General features: G+C 40.9%; 1 pseudogene; it reads left to right on the top strand.

Annotated features, from left to right (window-relative positions):
* Window positions 1-7,908: 7,908 nt before the first annotated feature.
* Window positions 7,909-10,388, top strand: LOC128110482 (high mobility group protein B2-like; annotated as a pseudogene).
* Window positions 10,389-17,998: the final 7,610 nt, after the last annotated feature.

Raw genomic sequence — 17,998 nt, 5'->3', positions numbered from 1 at the left:
TTGGCTGTTTGAAACCTGGGGCCTATGCAGGATTGTTTGGCTTGGCCTGGGAGGAGGGGACTAGACCTACCTGGACTGAGTCTACCAGGTTGACCTCAGTCTGTGGGGAAGGCTTTGCCCTGGAGGAGATGGGAATGGGGGGGGGGGCGTTGGGGGGAAGGTGAGGGGGACGGGAGGGGGGAGAACAAGGGAATCCGTGACCGATATGTAGAACTGAATTGTATTGCAAAATAAATTAAAATAAATTAAAAAAAAAAAAAAAAAAAGAGGTGGTGTGGGGCGGGTGGTTTTTTGGTCTTTTTAATGGGTTTTGGGTCTGGGATAATTTTCGTTGTTTAGGGGAGTTGGTTACAAGTTGTTGTCAAGGGTTAGGAAAAAGGCTAAGCAAAGGAGATTAGATTTAAGGTTCTTGTTTAAAAAAAAAAAGAGAAAGAAAGAAGAAGAAAAAGACAATTACTAGTTTTAAATACTTTACATTGGATTGGATTGTTTTATATTGTATACAAATTATATATATTGAAATTGATATTGTTAGAAAATGCTATATGTATATTTCTAATTGTACTTATACCGTTCATTTAACAATGCAATTTTCTGATCCTTGAATGTTATTATTACCAACTATTAGGATATAAAGAAATGAAAGTTAGTAGTTAGACATTACAATAGAAGTTGTAGTCATATTAGATATGTTTTAAAAATTGAGCAGATATATTTTAGACAGGTCATCTTCAAACCCTTCAGAGATCTACAGAATATGGCATTTAAAATGTTTTAATAACTTAGAAAATTTTTCTTTTTTGTTATGATTATGAGACATGTCGGCTCCTGGCAGTACCAATCTACTTCAGAGAAAATATGGGCATTGAAGAAATTGCATATGGAGTTAACTTTCATTGTGGCAAAAGTTAGCCACTGGACAACAAAGTATCCTTGAATCAACTGCTGACAAAATGGACAGACAGGACATGAAACAAAGGACTACTGATTCTTGCCAAAACGAGTGTGGTTATGGCTTTATCAAAAGGCATCTTCTGAGGCCAGGACAATATGGCACCATCCCTGAAGTTGCCTTTGCAATTCGGAAAAGGTACAGTGCCCTTTTCTTCGAAGGCAGCTGAATAGGCAGTGGGCCGATGGCTTCTGATGTGCAATGGAACAGCAGCTGAAACAGTTATTCTTGAAGAGTAACTAAGCTCACGCCTCGCAATAGTAAACTGGCATTTGACAGAGGGATGTGGAGAAGAACGGGATGCTAAGATGAAGCCATATATACACAGCCAAGAAGAATGGACAGCTGAATTAAAAAATCAACAACAATTTCCAGAATTTAAAATCCTGAATCATGACATGACACTAGTGGAATTCAGGTGTTTCTGGTACATGGACTGCTCTCACCCAATGTGAGGTTGAACTGTCGACCTTGTGTACATCCTACTTCACAAATGAGTCTGTCAGATATGCTAAGCCTATAGGCTGAAGATGATGCCCCAACACTGTGGAGAAACCTCAGGTGACTGTCCAGGCAGCTGACTGTTTCTGTCAACTCACAAATTTTTTGGAAGTTGCTTGCATGCACTTTCTGTTTTTATTTTTGTTAGCTAATATTATTTCCTTCTTGGGTCTCTGAGGGAGTTGAAGATTAGTTAGTTATAGTTGAAGGTTAGTTAGTTATAGTTGAAGATTAATTAGGATAGAAAGTGAATTAGATACATTTTGGACTTAACAAAATAGGATAGATAATGAAATTATTTTCTCTGAATTTGTCAAATACAAATGGACTAGACATTGTTTAGACATTTATTACTTGTATATATTGTATATAGTCATTGTACTTTTGTATATAGTTTTTCTTTTGTTAGTTATAACCTTTTTCTTTTTTTTCCTTTTTATTAAAATAGAAAAGGGGAAATGTGGTGGTATTTTACTTATACTGAAATGTGATTTTAATTGTATGTTAATAAATAAAGTTGTCTGGGGAAAAAAAAATACTTCTTAAAAAAAAAAAAAAGAAAGAAACACTAAGATACTGATCCAGAAGACTGGCTGCCGCGTTCCTCCTGACCTGTCAAACAGTAACTGAATAGGGGAGTGAGGATTAAGAAAAAACAGCATGGGCAGGCTTTTGGGAGCCCAGTGCCTAGGGTGTGATACCTTGCACAGCCTTGGTGCAAAGGGGAGGGCCTTGGACCTGCGTCAGCTGAGTGTGCCAGGCTCTACTGACTCCCCATGGGAGACTTTGATTTGGAAAATTTGGGGATGGGGGCGGGTTGAGGAGGAAGCCTGGGGGTGAGAAGAGGGAAGAGGTGGTATCTGTGGTTGGTATGTAAAGTGAATAGAAAATTTCTTAATAAAAAAAATGGTCTCTTTCCTTGTTCTCCCACTCTGTTCCCATTCCAGCTCGAACCTCCTGCTCCCCTAAGCTCTCATCTCCCATCCCTTGCCCTCCGTTACCCCCCCACACCCCCAGTTTGCTCATGTAGATCTCATACATTTCCATCGCTGGGTGATCTATGCATCCTTCGTAGGGTTCTCCTTACTAGCTAGCCTCCCTGGAGCTGTGGGTTGCAGTCCAGTTATCCTTTGCTTTACATCTAGTATCTACTTATGAGTGAGTACATACCATGTGTGTCCTTCTGAGTCTGGGTTACCTCACTCAGGATGATATTTTCTAGTTCCATCCATTTGCCTGCAAACCTCATGATATCGTTTTTTTTTTTTCCTCTGCTGAGTAGTACTCCATTGTGTATATGTACCACATTTTCTTTATCAAATGCTTCAGTTGAGGGGCATCTAGGTTGTTTCCATGTTCTGGCTATTACAAATAATGCTGCTATGAACATTGTTGAGCATGTGTCTTTGTGGTATGATTGAACATTCCTTGGGTATACACCCAAGAGTGATATAGCTGGGTCTTGAGGAAGATTGAGTCCCAATTTTCTGAGAAACCGCTATACTGATTTCCAAAGTAGTTGTACAAGTTTGCATTCCCACCAACATTTTAGGAGTGTTCCCCTTGCTCTGCATCCTCTCCAACATAAACGGTCTTCAGTGTTTTTGATCTTAGCCATTCTGACAGGTGTAAGATGGTATCTCAGAGTTGTTTTGATTTGCATTTCCCTGATGACTAAAGATGTTGAGCAATTCCTTAAATGTCTTTTGGCCATTTGAGATTCTTCTGTTGAGAATTCTCTGTTTAGCTCTGTAGCCCATGAGAGCTTAGAGGAGCAGGAGGTTCAAGCTGGAAGTGGGAATAGAGTGGGAGAACAAGGGACTGGGGAATCTGTGGTTGATATGTAAAATGAACAGAAAAATCTCTTAATAAAAAAATGGAAAAAAAAGAAAAAGCAAAAACAGATAGGAAAAACAAACACATAAAAGAAAAGACAGAGAATTAGGATAGGTTCAGGAGGGTTCTTGGTGAATACTGCAGCAGTCCCGAGTTTATTTCTCATCACCTATTTTTTTATAATTTGATTTAATTTTACATATCAGCCACTCAGCCACGGATTCCCCTGTCCTCTTTCTTCCTGCCCCACCCCCAACCCCAACCCCGCCTTCCCCCCAGCCCACTCCCCATTCCCATCTCCTCCAGGGCAAGGACTCCCCTGGGGATTCAGCTCAACCAGGTAGATTCAGTCCAGACAGGTCCAGTCCCCTCCTCCCTTCACCCAGGCTGAGCAAAGTGTCCCTGCATAGGCCCCAGGTTCCAAACAGCCAGCTCATGCACTAAGGACAGGACCTGGTCCCACTGCCTGGGGGCCTCCCAAACAGTTCAAGTTAATTAACTGTCTCACTTATCCAGAGGGCCCGATCCAGTTGGGGGCTCCTCAGCTATTGGTTCATAGTTCATGTGTTTCCACTAGTTTGGCTATTTGTCCCTGTGCTTTTTCCAATCTTGGTCTCAACAATTCTCGCTCATACACTCCCTCCTCTTCCTGGAGCTCCACCTGGGGCCTGGCCGTGAATCTCTGCATCTGCTTCCATCAGTTATTGGATGAGAGTTCTACCAAGATAGTTAGGGTGTTTGGCCATCCTATCACCAGAGTAGGTCAGTTCGGACTTTCTCTCAACCATTGCCAGTAGTCTATTGTGGAGGTATCTTTGTGGATTTCTGGGGACCTCTCTAGCATTTTGCTCCTCATTTATCATGGTCTCTTTTTCCTTGTTCTCCCTCTCTGTTCTTGATCTAGCTGGGATCTCCCCTCATCACCTTTTTATACAGAAGCAAGGAGGCAAAAAGACCTCCCCCTCTCAAAGACACTATGGTTCAAGGAACAAATAAGCATAATCATCTCCTTAATTCTCAAGACATCTGGTAATGATGCCTCTGGCCAAACATCCTGTTATCCAGCCTTAAGGAGCAAAGACAAGCTTGAACTCTCTGACCTTGAGTAAAGATGGAATCAAGCCACAAACTGGAGTCACTGTGAGCTCCCACAACTGGCCAGCCCAACTGGAATGTGATGTCTCCACCTAGGCCAGAGATTGCATTTTCCTGACCAGAAAGAAATAGTTTTTCCTTCCTGAGCCTTTAATGCTTTTGTAACACTCCTCATTTTTTACAGAGATTCAATAAATGAAGTAAATGCAGCCATCAACTTTTAAAAATAGCCTATATAGAAAATAATAAAAAAAAATTAGACTACAAACAGACCAAGATAAATGCATAAACTTCAAAAAAGATTTGTTATCTTAAGACTTGAAAGCCTATTCATTATCAATTGCATAAAATGATCATAGCTATTCATTATAATGTATACTTCGATTTGTAATGAAGCATGCCACAATTATTTAAAGCCTTTAATTGGCAGATAAATGAACTATGATGAATGGCAAGTAAGATCAATTATAAATGTTCATCAGAAGGATAATGTACCTTTTAATAAAGATGTTGAAAAACTTGAGCAGCACTTGTTGCTCAGTCAGGGTGTTAGAAGTTTGTGACGATGACAAGGGATCCGAATAATACTGTCTGAACATCATGTCAGTATATTTAGAAAGTGCTTCTTCAGCAGGTCTGAGGGAATGAACATATTCCATAGAGACCTTTGTGATCCTCCCTTTGGCTATCAAACTACTGAAATGATGGCCCAGTTGAAATTTCCTCAGGAATCTCATGTTAAGAGGAGGAAAAGGCTGAAGCCTGGTGTCAGCCAAAGGAAGAATTTGTCTTCCAGGAAGAAATTTTACACAGTTGACAACCTAGACCCAAAATAACAGTATGTCAGTGATGGACAGACTACACCTGGACCAGGTCTTCTTAGTTATGCATATCTCATGCCTGCTGCTAAATTTTATGTCAGGACCCAAAAGATGGACTTGATGGCATCGAATATGGGGATATCATGACCTCTTTGTTTCTTTGTTCCTTTTCCAAATGTGGCCATATAGAATGATTCTAATTCTCCTTTCTCTGCTTTTCACTATCATTTGTCTCTTTAGTTGACCTGCTGAGGACAGATGAGTGGCTGAACCTCACCACCTCACCAATCAGGATATCAGGACAGGCTCTGGCCCTAACAACTCCAATAACAATTTTGAGCACCAGCCACCTTCAGCAAGTTGACTAGAGGATGGGAGTAAATTAAATGGTCCCAAGAAACTGCTTGAACCACTTTGTCCCAGGGGCTTTTCTTATCTTCCCACTTGAGCTGGTATCAGCTGTTTTCTAATCTCTATTTGGTAAAGCAGAGAAATGAATATTAAGATTTCTTCTGGACTCTCAAGAAGCTGATGCTTATAAAGTTTCTCCCCAATCAGGCTTTGCCTTCCTTTTGTATTGGGAACCCCTTTGACCATATATTACTGGACTTAGGATCACAATCTATGCCCTAAAGAGCTAGGTTCAGGCCACATATCCTTGATAAATAAATAAACCTTAAAAAATTGGCTTATTATATATACAGTGTTCTGCCTTCTTGTGTGCTTGCATTCCAGAAGACGGTACCAGATCTCATTACAGATGATTGTGAGCCACCATGTGGTTGCTGGAAATTGAACTCAGAACCTCTGGAAGAGCATCCAGAGATCTTAACCTCTGAGCCACCTTCCCAGTCACTGATAAACCAATTTTGAAAAGTCAAATTAATAGTTAAAAGCAGAAAGAGGATATTTATTCAATATGTCCACATTAGGAAGAAGGACAGAGATCCAGGGACACCTCTCTCCCAAAGTCCATCTTCAGGGTCCTGAAGCAAAGCTGATGTTTAGGTAGATGGCCAGAGTTATAAACAGCTGAGCAATCTAGTCAAGGTGTGGTCCTACCCACCACTGGCCCATTGTTGTCTCTTTGGTAAGGTGGTCTACAGTTGTAAATCTCTTTTAGAGAGAAGTTTCCCCTCTCACTAGCCCATACTTTAACCCTCCTCTTCTCAGATCATGAGGTTTGTAGTGTACCTTAAGCTTCTTGGGGTCCATAGTTTCAGTAGTCTTATAAACAAAGTAAGCGTGCCTCTTTTGAATATCTTCATCCTATGTAACCCTGGTAGGCTGCCAACATTCAAATTGATGGTCCTGTGACCACAAATTTGCTGGTAGCTGTAGCACAAATTCTAATTTGTCTTAATAATAAAAACCCAAAGTCAGATATCGGGGTAAATGCTGAAAGATCAGAGAAGTGAAGGAGCAGCCACAGTCACCTCTTACCTCTCAGACTCCTCAGACTGAAAAGGGGCCAAGTCCTGTCCCTGCCCTGCCTTATTACTTCCTCTCTCTGCCTAGCTATATCACCACTTCCTGTCTCCTACCTGTACAGACCTCCAGACATCTATGGCTAACCAGTGGCTAGCTCCATCCTCTGATCATCTTGCAAGCTTTATTTGTTACAGCACAAACAAAGTATCATCATAGGCAGCAATAATTATGCTCAGTGGGTTTTTAAAAATTACATGAAGTTGGGAGGAAGACATGGTAATGGAGTGGCTAGGAGTTGGAGGGGAGGGAATGGAGATGAATATAATCAAAACACATTGTATACATGTATGAAATTCATCTGGAATTAACTAAAACCCAGCATCTGGGTACACCGGTGATTAATTTTTCTTATTTAAATCATTTGAAATGGGAAGACCTACCTTTAATCCAGATCTTTCTTGAGATGGGAAGGTCCACTTTAATCTGGACCACATCTTCTGCTGGCAGCCTTATAAAGGACATGGAAGAAGGGGGCATTGCTCTTTGCCTGTTCCTTGTCATTGCTCTTGCTGGCGAGTTCATTCCTTCACTGGTATGAGAGCCTATTTCTTCAGGATTCTGGTGTATGCTCAAGACCAGCTGAGAAATCCAGCCTTGTGGACTGAACAACTACTGGATTCTTGGACTTTTTATTGGTAGACCAACATTGTTGGACTAATTGGACCACAATCTGTAAGCCACTCTAATAAATCCCAGGTAGATAGATAGATAGATAGATAGATAGATAGATTCTGTAAGTTATATTCCTCTGGAGAGTCCTGACTAATATATGTCCCATGTCACCAGGACAACATATGTATTGGCTTGTCTGATTTGATTCCATGTTGAGGGAGTACTTGACAGATGTCAAGGAGTTAGTGCCAATGAACCCTTTATGGCCAATTCAAGAGTGGTCAGGCATTTTTCCTGCACTCCATTCTATTTCCCTGGTGAGAGAAGTCCTACTCTCTCAAAAAATAACATCCAGTTTCCTTTGTCAGGAGCTGTATTTTTGCCAAATGTTAAGAGACAACAGTTTGTCATAAGGCTTTACAAAAACACAACTCTCAAGAGCAAATGTGTTTATGGCGTGTTAACAGACAACAGTTAAATAGCATTACAAAATCACAACCAATAGAGTAAATATATTTCAAAAATTGAGTATTTGTTTACAGACCTACCAACATTCAATATCTCTCAATTATCAGGAGATATGGCCTGGGGTGCCCAAAATTAAAGCCTATCTAATTGCTTTGCTAATGAAGTCATAATATGATTAGGAATACACAAACATAACACTTGAAGATGTTTAATATCATTAGCAGTTCTATTTTAGAGGGTGCCATCTCTGTAAAGTGTTTTCTTAAGCTTTGTGTCTAAGAAGGCTTATATAATACATATGTACATATGTATACACATGTGGGAGCCCACAGAGGTTTCGTAGTGAGATCTGAGCTTGCTTTACCCAGCAGGGCTGCATAAAGGGATGGATTGACCACGTGCATGGTAACCAGGTGTTTGGAAGGGTCTGCACTTGGCTGTGCTAGGGGGAGGTCTTTTGCTCCACCCCTTGGCATTCCTTTAAAAAGCTCTTTAGAGGAGACAGAAGGAGCTAGTGGATAAGGGTCCAGGCCCTCCCGAGGTATCCTGTGTTTCTATCTGTCTGTCTCCCCTCTAACCTTCTACCTAAATATTTCTCACTTCTCCCTCCTCAAGAGTACCCTGGGGTAAAAGTGGGAGCAGGTCTCCCACATGTACATATATAAAAGAGCCAGCAACAATGAGCATCATCATATAGATGAATTATTCAGAATATATATAAAGTAAGCTTCTACCATTGAGTAAATTCAGTATCTTTACTCAGTAAGATAATAGGGTTCTAGCATTCTAACAAAAATATTTTTTAACTAAATCTCTTATAAAAATATGGAAGAGGACATTAGCGGTAAATCAGTTCACTCTGGAGCTTGGGGAAGGAAGTATCTCTGTTTGGCCTGTGAGGGAAGAGCTCGCACCAGCAAGTAGATTCAATGCCATCAGCATGGGCAAAGGAGACCCCAACAAGCCATGAGGCAAAATGTCCTCATCTGCCTTCTTGGTGCAGACCTGCTGAGAGGACCACAAGAAGAAGCACCCTGACTCCTCAGTCAACTTCGCCGAGTTCTCGAAGAAATGCTCTGAGAAACGGAAGACCATGTCTGAAAAGGAAAAGTCGAAGTCTGAAGATTGGGACAAGAGCAACAAAGCTCGTTATGACATGGAAATGAAAAATTATGTTCCTCCCAAAGGTGATGAGAAAGGAAAAAGGATCCTAATGCTCCAAAAAGACCACCACCTTCTGCCTTCTTCCTGTTTTGCTCTGAACATCGTCCAAAGATCAAAAGTGAACACCCAGGCCTGTCTATTGGAAATACTGCAAAAAAATAAAACATAAAAATAAAGTGGGTGAGCTGTCTGAACAGTCTGCCAAAGATAAACAACCCTATGAGCAGAAAGCAGCTAAACTAAAGGAGAAGTATGAAAAGGATGTTGCTGCATACCATGCCAAGGGCAAAAGTGAAGCAGAAAAGAAGGGTCCTGGTAGACCAATAGGCTCAAAGAAGAAGAATGAACCAGAAAATGAGGAAGAGGGGAAGGAAGAAGACAAGGAGGAAGAATAAATGCTGTCCTAAAAGGTGTGGAGTGTATGTGCTCAGGCAACTATTTTGCTAAGAATGTGAAATTCAAGTGCAACTCAACATTAGCTTCACTATAAAAACTGTACAGATTTTTGTATAGCTGATGAGATTCTTTATAGAGAAAATGCTTTTGTAAAAAAAAAAAGTTTGTAGCTTTTTCAGGACCTACAATGTACAGTTAGATGTAAAGCATTTGATGTTGAATGTTCCTAAATATTTAATGATTTCTTCAATTTCTTATGGTAGCCCAGTGAACTTCATAGGAATTTGCATTACCAGTAAATTTTGTGGGCTTTTTTAGGATATTGCACTTTCTTTTATTTAAAAAAATGGAATAAAATAATGTATATTTTAAAAATGGAACAGTTGAGGGGCATCTAGGTTGTTTCCAGGTTTTGGCTATTACAAATAATGCTGCTATGAACACAGTTGAGCATGTGTCCTTGTGGTAGGATTGAACATCCTTGGGTATATGCCCAAGAGTAGTATAGCTGGGTCTTGAGGGAGGTTGATTCCCAATTTTCTGAAAAACCACCATACTGATTTCCAAAATGGCTGTTCAAGTTTGCATTCTCACCAACAGTGGAGGACAGGGGAATCTGTGGTTGATATGTAAAATGAATAGAAAATCTCTTAATAAAAAATTTATTTAAAAAAAGGAACAGTGTTACTATAAATAGATGTTAAACTATATCTCATAAACACAATAACAAAATATTTACTTTGTCAAGGCAAACAAATACATACCAGGGTTTCAAATAGCAATATTGTCCAGATGAAAGATTTTTTTTCTCCAGCGCCCTTTTAAATCTGGAAGACACAGTGGTTGATATATTGTGCACCCCAATAAACTTATCTGGGGGTCAGAGAACAGAGCAGCCACTATATTAAACATAGAGGTTGAGCAGTGGTAATACACGCCTTTAATCCTATCACTTGGGAGGCAGAGATCCATCTGGATCTCTGTGACTTCAAGGCCACACTGGAAACAGCCAGGCATGGGGACACACACCTTTAATCCCAGGAAGTGGTGGCAGGAAGCTGAAAGGTATATAAGGAGCAAGGACCAGGAACTAGAAGCTTTTAAGTTTTTAGGCTTTTAGCAGCAGTTCAACTGAGATCTATTTGGGTAAGGACTCAGAAGCTTTCAGTCTGAGGATTCGTGGAAACAGGATCAGATGAGGAGTTGTCGAGGTGAGGTTAGCTGTGGCTTGTTCTGCTTCTCTGATCTTTCAGCGTTCCTCCCAGTACTTGGCTCTGGGTTTGTTTTTATTAATAAGACCTTTTAAGATTCATGTTACAAGACACTAAGAGGTGAGTATTATACCACGTATGTATTGAAACCTCTTTATAGAGAGAGGGAAGTTGCTCCAAACACCAACTTTTACCCAATTTAATCAGGTCTCATCGGTTTCAGGAATCTGTGACTGAGGGAACTCAAGAAACTAACAAAGTCTAACGCAATGCAAAAACATTCCATCATTTGAATCAGTTGTTCCTTTCAAAGAGCAAAGTTAGGTACAGCTGTGTGAATGGGAAGACTTTTCTTGTTAGTTCTCCATAGTCCACAGTCTCCATGAGTTGTCCTCATTCTCAACCATGATGCTGTCCTGGGGATGTCTTGCATTTCTCCGTATTCACTGGTGTAAAAGCAAGCTATTCAGCCTGGCTCAGAGCCAAGGGGATGCAAGGCCATGCTCTAACTTGCTGTGCCCATCGCTCAGGCCAGCTCCGAGTGCAGTCACTGTTATTCCCTCTCCTTCAACCACAGCCAGCTGCTGAGAACTGGTGCTGAGCAGAAGCACTTGCTGGTTACTATACATGTATGAACCTTTAACTTTGTCAACTTTGGTACAATATGTAAAGCACGTAACTTTTCACCGGCGTAAACTGCCTTGTATTGTTCCTATTTCTCCAACAGGCAAATACTATACAAAGCACACAAGCTATTATTAAAAAAAAAAAAAAAAAACAACTACCCATCCATGTTTATCTATTATACATTTTAAGAGCCAAGAATCTGAACAGCCAATTTTCTCAGCATCCATTCATTCCCAACTGGTGATAGTATAGTTAACAGGTGAGCAGAAGAGAAAGAGCAAATAGTAAATGTATTTTAGGACATCCATTACTAGCTGTTTGAATTCTTGAAAACTTAGATTGTATCTAATTTTTAAATATTATTTCTGAGAGTTTTATGAAGAAGGTTAAAAAAAGAAGTACTGAGGTTTTGTTTTTTCTTTTTTCTTTCTTTTTTTTTTTTTTTTTTTTTTTTTTTTTTGGTTTTTTGAGACAGGGTTTCTCTGTGCAGCTTTGCACCTTTCCTGGATCTCGCTCTGTAGACCAGGCTGGCCTTGAACTCACAGAGATCTGCCTGGCTCTGCTTCCCGAGTGCTGGGATTAAAGGCATGAGCCATTACCACCCGGTGGTTTGCTTTTGTTTTTTTTTTTCTATAGCAATAATTAGATGAAGTTCTTGAGTGATAAACTTGATATAGTTTGACAAAATCAATGCTCGAAAACTTGGTTAACTGGGGCATGCCTTTATTCCCAGTACTTAAGAGACAGAGGCAGGTGAACTTTCTTGAGCTCAAGGACAGCCTGGTCTACACAGAGAGTTCCAGGCCAGCCATAACTTCATAACAAGGACCTTGTCTCAAAAAAGTGGGGAGAAGGGGGTATGGAGCAAGAGAGATTGCTCAGAAGTTAAGGGATCCTGGTTCAATTTCTAGCATCCACATGTCTGCCCACAACCTACTGTTAACTCCAGGTCCAGGGAATACTCCATGGGCACCAGGCACCCATATAGTATACATACATTCATATAGGCAAAACACACACACACACACACACACACACACACACACACACACACACACACATACACACACACACACAAAGTGGGAAGTAGAGGGATGACTCAGGGTTTGGGAGTACTTGCTGCTCTTGCAGAGAATCTGAGTTCAGTTCCCAGCCCCACGTGATAGCTCAGAGCCATCCTTTACTCCAGTTCTAGGGGATCTGATGCCCTCTTCTGGCCTCCACAGGCATCAAGGTTATAACTAAATATACAAAAGAGTCATCACAGTCTGTTGCAATACTAAATTTTTCAACAGACAAGTTTCAATACACCAAAGAAATATATTTATTTTTAACAAAAAAATAAAATCAGAGTGCTAGCTCTGGTCCTAGATGGACACAGGGCATTCAAATTCATCCCAAGGATTATAACCCCACATGTTATTTTCCCTTTTCTTGATGTATCCCCTTGTCAAGCTTGTATACATTTCTCGAGTTCTAGTCAAAATTTCTCCTTTTCTATTCCTTCTCTGGATGCAAGCCAAAATCCTAAGAAGATCTGCCTTATACTCTAAGCATTCTTTCTCAGAAGAGCCCTATTCCTCCAGGCAGTCTTATATAGACCATTATCACCACCTGCCTGCCTCAGAGTCCATCAAAAAGGTCCTAGAGTTTCCTTCTATTTCCAAAGTCCCCTATTAACAAGAAGAACTCACAAAAGGGAAGCCCAGATACTAAACATATTTAGATACTGCCTTAGGGTTGCTATTGCTGTGAAGAGATACCATGACCATGGCAATTCTTATGAAGGAAAACATTTCATTGGGGTGGCTTACAGTTTCAGAGGTTTAGGTCATCATCATCATGGTGGGACACCGTGGCATGCATGTGGTGCTGGAGAAGAAGCTGAGAGTTCTACATCTTGATCTGCAGGCAACAGAAAGTTAACTGTGACAGTGGTCATAGCTTGAGCACAGGAGACCTCCAAGTCCACCCCCACAGTGACACACTTCTGCCACAAGTCCATACCTACTCCAAAAAAGCCACACCTCCCAATAGTGCCACTGTATACAGCGCCATTTTCTTTCAAACCACCACAGATACTGAAATGCCGAATATTTTTACGTTATTTACAACATTTATCATCTCTTAGCAATTATCCCAAAAGCAAATTAGCTCATTTTAACATTGACAAACTATGTGTTTCAAATAGACAAAGGCCCAGACCCCATAAAAGTACCTCTACACATAGGCTAATCCCATAAGTGTAAGTTTGCCTAAGAAAAAAGCAGTTAAGAGATTTTTTTTTGGCCAAAAAAAAAAGCCCAAATACTCATTTTCTGCTTCACCAAGTAAAGTAAAAAAAGCATTTGATGTTGGTTGAAGTTGGAAGGTTAGAAATTGTCCCTGAGCCAGGCATGTTGGTGCACACCTTTAATCTCAGTACTCAGGAGACAGAGGCAGGCAGAACTTTGTAAGTTTGAGGCCAACCTAGTCTACATAGTGAGTTCCAGAATAGCCAATGCTTCATGGTGAGGCTGTATCTCAAAAATAACCCAAAAAGAAAATGAAATAAAGAGAGGGAGGGTACGAGGGAGGGAAAGAGGGAAGGAGAGAGGGAGGGAGAGAAGGAGGGAGGGAGGTATCCCTGGAATAAAATTATTCCAGCAGCTACCAGGGCATCCAGTATTTTCTTTCCATGTGTGGTTAAATTTCTGCAGCTAGCAGATACCCCAAACTATGCCTTTGAATCACTTCATGGTTACCATAAATGTTACCAAACTTAGGGTCACAGACTGTGCTCCAACAAGCCAGATTCAGACACCTGTCCTCAGTAAGTAATCAAGACAGCTAAATTCATGGTGAAAAGCATCAGAAAGAGAAGAAGTATCCCATGTGGTCACATCAGGAAGAGAGACAATGAGATCTAGTATCCCCCAAGTCCATCTCTGAGGTCACAAGGTGAAGTTAAAGTCCAGTTAGTAGGCTGGAGTTATGGATATCTAAGCATCCCTAGTCAAGGTGTGTTTATAACCACATTGACCCATCATTGTCTCTTCTGAAAGATGTTCTAATAAGTTGTCTCTTTTAGGGGGAAAAGCTTCCCCCTCTGGTTGGCCTAAACTTTAGGCTTTCTCATCTCCCAAAATGAGATTCCTATGGAATTGCAGTCTCTAGAGGTCCATGGTATCCATAGTCTGATTGCTTAAGTGAAGGACACAGTGTTTCTTTAGAATATCTTCATCTCTCTAGGGATGTTTACAGTTTGAGTATCATTTGAACTATTTTGATGACTGTCATTTGGTGACGGGCCTTGTCTTTCAGAGTTCTTATTTGTTGTTTTAGTGCCTTGGAACTACTTGGGATATTGTACCCTTTATGCATAGACCTTGTCAACTTGGAAGCTATTTTGAAGAAACTGGAGTTTGATGAACTGTCTGCCCTATGATAGAGAATTGTGTTGGTCCTTTGAGGTTCTGTTGAGCCACTGTGGTTCTGTTGAGCCTTTTGAGACATAGAAGCAAGGGTGCTGAGGAGATAGCCATTGTAACTGTGTAACCAAAAAATGAATAAGTAACGCTGTATCACATTTGTACTGTCTTGGTGTCTGTACTGGATAGTCTTATGTCAACTTGACACAAACTAAAGTCATCTGAAAGGAGGGAACCAAAATTGAGAAAATGCCTCCATAAGATTCAGCTGTAGGGCTTTTTCTTAATGATTAATTAAATCACTTATTTCTTAGTGATTAAGGGGAAGGACCCAACACATTGTGGATGGTGCCATTCCTAGGCTGGTGATCCTGGGTTCTATAAGAAAACAGGCTGAGCAAGCCATTAGGAGCAAGCCAGTAAATAGCACGGCCTCTGCATCAGCTCCTGCCTCCAGATTCCTGCCCTGAATGAGTTCCTGCCCTCACTGCTTTTGATAATGAGCTGTTATGTAAAACTGTGAACAAAATAAACCCTTTCCTCCCCAAATTGCTTTTGGCCGTGGTGTTTCATCACAGCAACAGTAACCCTAACTAAGACAGTGTCCTTTAAAGAGAATTCTAGTTTATTAGTTTCTTTTTTACAAATTTTTATGTGTTATTTTACATCTAAGTTGCATGAGGCAAAACTTAATCCTCCCTAGAGATTCTAAAAACAACCGAGGAAAACCCTTTGGCCACTTCCTTTTCTCTGGGGTTTTGTTTTGTTTTGGTTTGGTTTGATTTTTTGGTTTGTTTGGTTTTTTTTTTTTTTTTTGGTTTTGTTGTTGTTGCTGTCTGTTTATTTGTTTGTTAAACCTCTGTGCTGATTTCCAAAAAACACTAAGACTAAAGACTGCCTCTGTGTGAGCCAGAGAAGGAGAGTCAGAAGACATGCAGACTTACCTTTGCAGAGGAAATAAAGGGAGAGAGCTTCAGAAATTAGCAGAACTGAAAAGATACCAAAAAAAGAACAGGAAAAGGATGGCCTGACCCAGAGAAGGCAAAAATAGCTCTATCAGCACAGTTCCAACAGAGCACATCAACAGAGTGGGGGTGGAGCAGACAAGCCACTTCCAATAGTGAATAGTGTGAAGAAAGGTGTGTTGCCAAGCAGACGTCATAGCAGAGAAATCGAAAACTGTGACTAAGGCATGGTCATGGACCCTGCAGCATGGACTTCGGTGACACAGAATTCAGGGCATGTAGCACGGAGACTCTAGCAATGAGAGGCACACCACAGGGAGCTGGTCTGAGAACAAGACTGAAAATCTGAGGGGAGGGGTGTGCATATCTGAGAGAGCAAGATGATGAGTCCAAGAAAGCACTAGCCAATTTCAAGCAGAACTGCACAGTCGCCCCGAGAGAGCTAGAAGCAGGCTTGTCCAGGAACAGCTGACAGCTGCAGAATGCCCTGTCAAGGAGACCCTTGCTGAGTTGGCAGCTCTGCAACCTGAGACTCTCCTCAAATTGCACTCTCAGAAAACCCAGAGCAAGCCACACCGGACTACACAGTGGATCAGGAGCAGCAGGATTCCACCACTTGAGACTGACTCCAGCAAATCAACCAACAGGCTTGCTTGCCTTCATAATCTGTATTCCCGTCCTTTCTGTCCACTTTTATGTTACGGTTATTTGCTTGCACGTTTTTCCAACTCTCTTCTTTTTCCATTTTCCTCTTCTAGAGAACATAGGCTGGCAAGAAGCGGGGATCTCTGCTTCTCAGCACCCCGAGAGCTGGGAATGGCAAATGTCACTTGACTGTACCTCTACCTCTCCCTTTCCAGTCAGCCTTCAGCCAAGGCTGCCTGCCACCCTCCCCCTCCGTGGTCCCCACTGTCCCCTCTTCTATGTACATTTCTGTCCTCCACTGCTTCTCTGGCAACCTATACTCATAACTTGTCTTATCTTGAGTTTTCTTCTCTTTTCTTATTGCTGTTACTTTTCCTTTCACTCACCCAAAGTAACTGCTATCTCAGCACACACACTAATGGAACACACAGTGATTCATTTCTTCCTAGACTGCTTGATGCTTAAGGAATGACTGACATTTTATTTGATTGTTACCATACTTTCACAGTGGGTTTCCTCTTTGAGGGTGACTATTTCTGCAGATAATATTCTAATAATAGAGGAGTATTGGAAATTGTGTCTGTGCCCTGACTAGGTGTGGAAAATACCACAACCCTACAACATCTTAGTCCCTCTTGGACAGTACAAACACACCCTTTGATAGAAAAGGAGTAATTTCAAAAACAAAGACGCAAATAAAAAAGTAAACAACAAACAAGCTAAACCAACAACCTAACTCCATATCTGAAAATCCCAACACAAAACACAGGAACATGAAAGACCAAAGCAAAATGACTCCTCCAAAACTTACTCAGCCAGCAGTAACAGCTTGCGTTCAGAATTGATTGGATGCTATGCCAGACAAAAACTAAAGGAAAATAAAGAATGACTACATTTTTATGTTCAAAGAACCAAATAAGACACAAACTCCTGAATGGATTCTATGAGAACACAGAAAAAACAGCTGAATGAATAAGAAAGTGAATCTAACATATGAAAAAGTAATTCAACAAAAATGTTCTCTTGAAAAATTCAGTAATAGAATGTATCAAGGAGAGAAGAGAGTATCTAAGACTGGGCACAAAGTGGGGGAATTGGAACATTCCTACAAAGACAAAGATAGTTTAGTAAAAAGTTATAGCAATACATTTGCGATACATGAGACACTATAAAAAGAACAATCTACAGATCGTGGGCATAAAGAAAGGATGTAAGCCATGTATAGCGATACATGCCTTTGATACCAGCATGCAGAAAGCAGAGAGAGGCAGATCTCAGTGAGTTCAAGGCCAGCCTGCTCTACAGAGCTAATTCCAAAGCAATCAAGACTACATAGGGAAACCCTGTCTCAAAAAAAAGGGCAAAAACAAAAAAGAAAGAAAGGATGTAATAAAGCATGATCCTAATTAGTGTTATCAATAAAAACCAGGAGTCAAATATTGGGTAATAACCTGAAAGATCAGAGAAGCAAAGGAGCAGCAACCAGTGACTTCTTACCTCTCCAGATCCTCTGACCGGATGAGGACAAGATCCCGTCTCTACCCACCTTATATTCCTGTCTCCAACTCCCAACTGTGCTGGGATCAAAGGCATGAGCCTCCCAAGTGCTAGGATCAAAGGCATGAGCCTCCCAAGTGTTGGGATCAAAGGTATGAGGCTCCCAAGTGCTGGGATCAAAGGCATGAGCCTCCCAAGTGCTGGAATGAAAGGTGTGAGCCACCATTGCCTGACCTCTATGGTTAACTAGCATCTAGCTCCATCCTCTGATCTCCAGGCAACCTTTATTTGTCAGAATACAAGCAAA

The sequence above is a fragment of the Peromyscus californicus genome, unplaced genomic scaffold (genome assembly GCF_007827085.1).
Source record: "Peromyscus californicus insignis strain IS unplaced genomic scaffold, ASM782708v3 Scaffold_15__1_contigs__length_86483966, whole genome shotgun sequence".
Lineage (NCBI taxonomy): Eukaryota > Metazoa > Chordata > Mammalia > Rodentia > Cricetidae > Peromyscus > Peromyscus californicus.
This window is presented reverse-complemented; position numbering and strand designations above follow the sequence as displayed.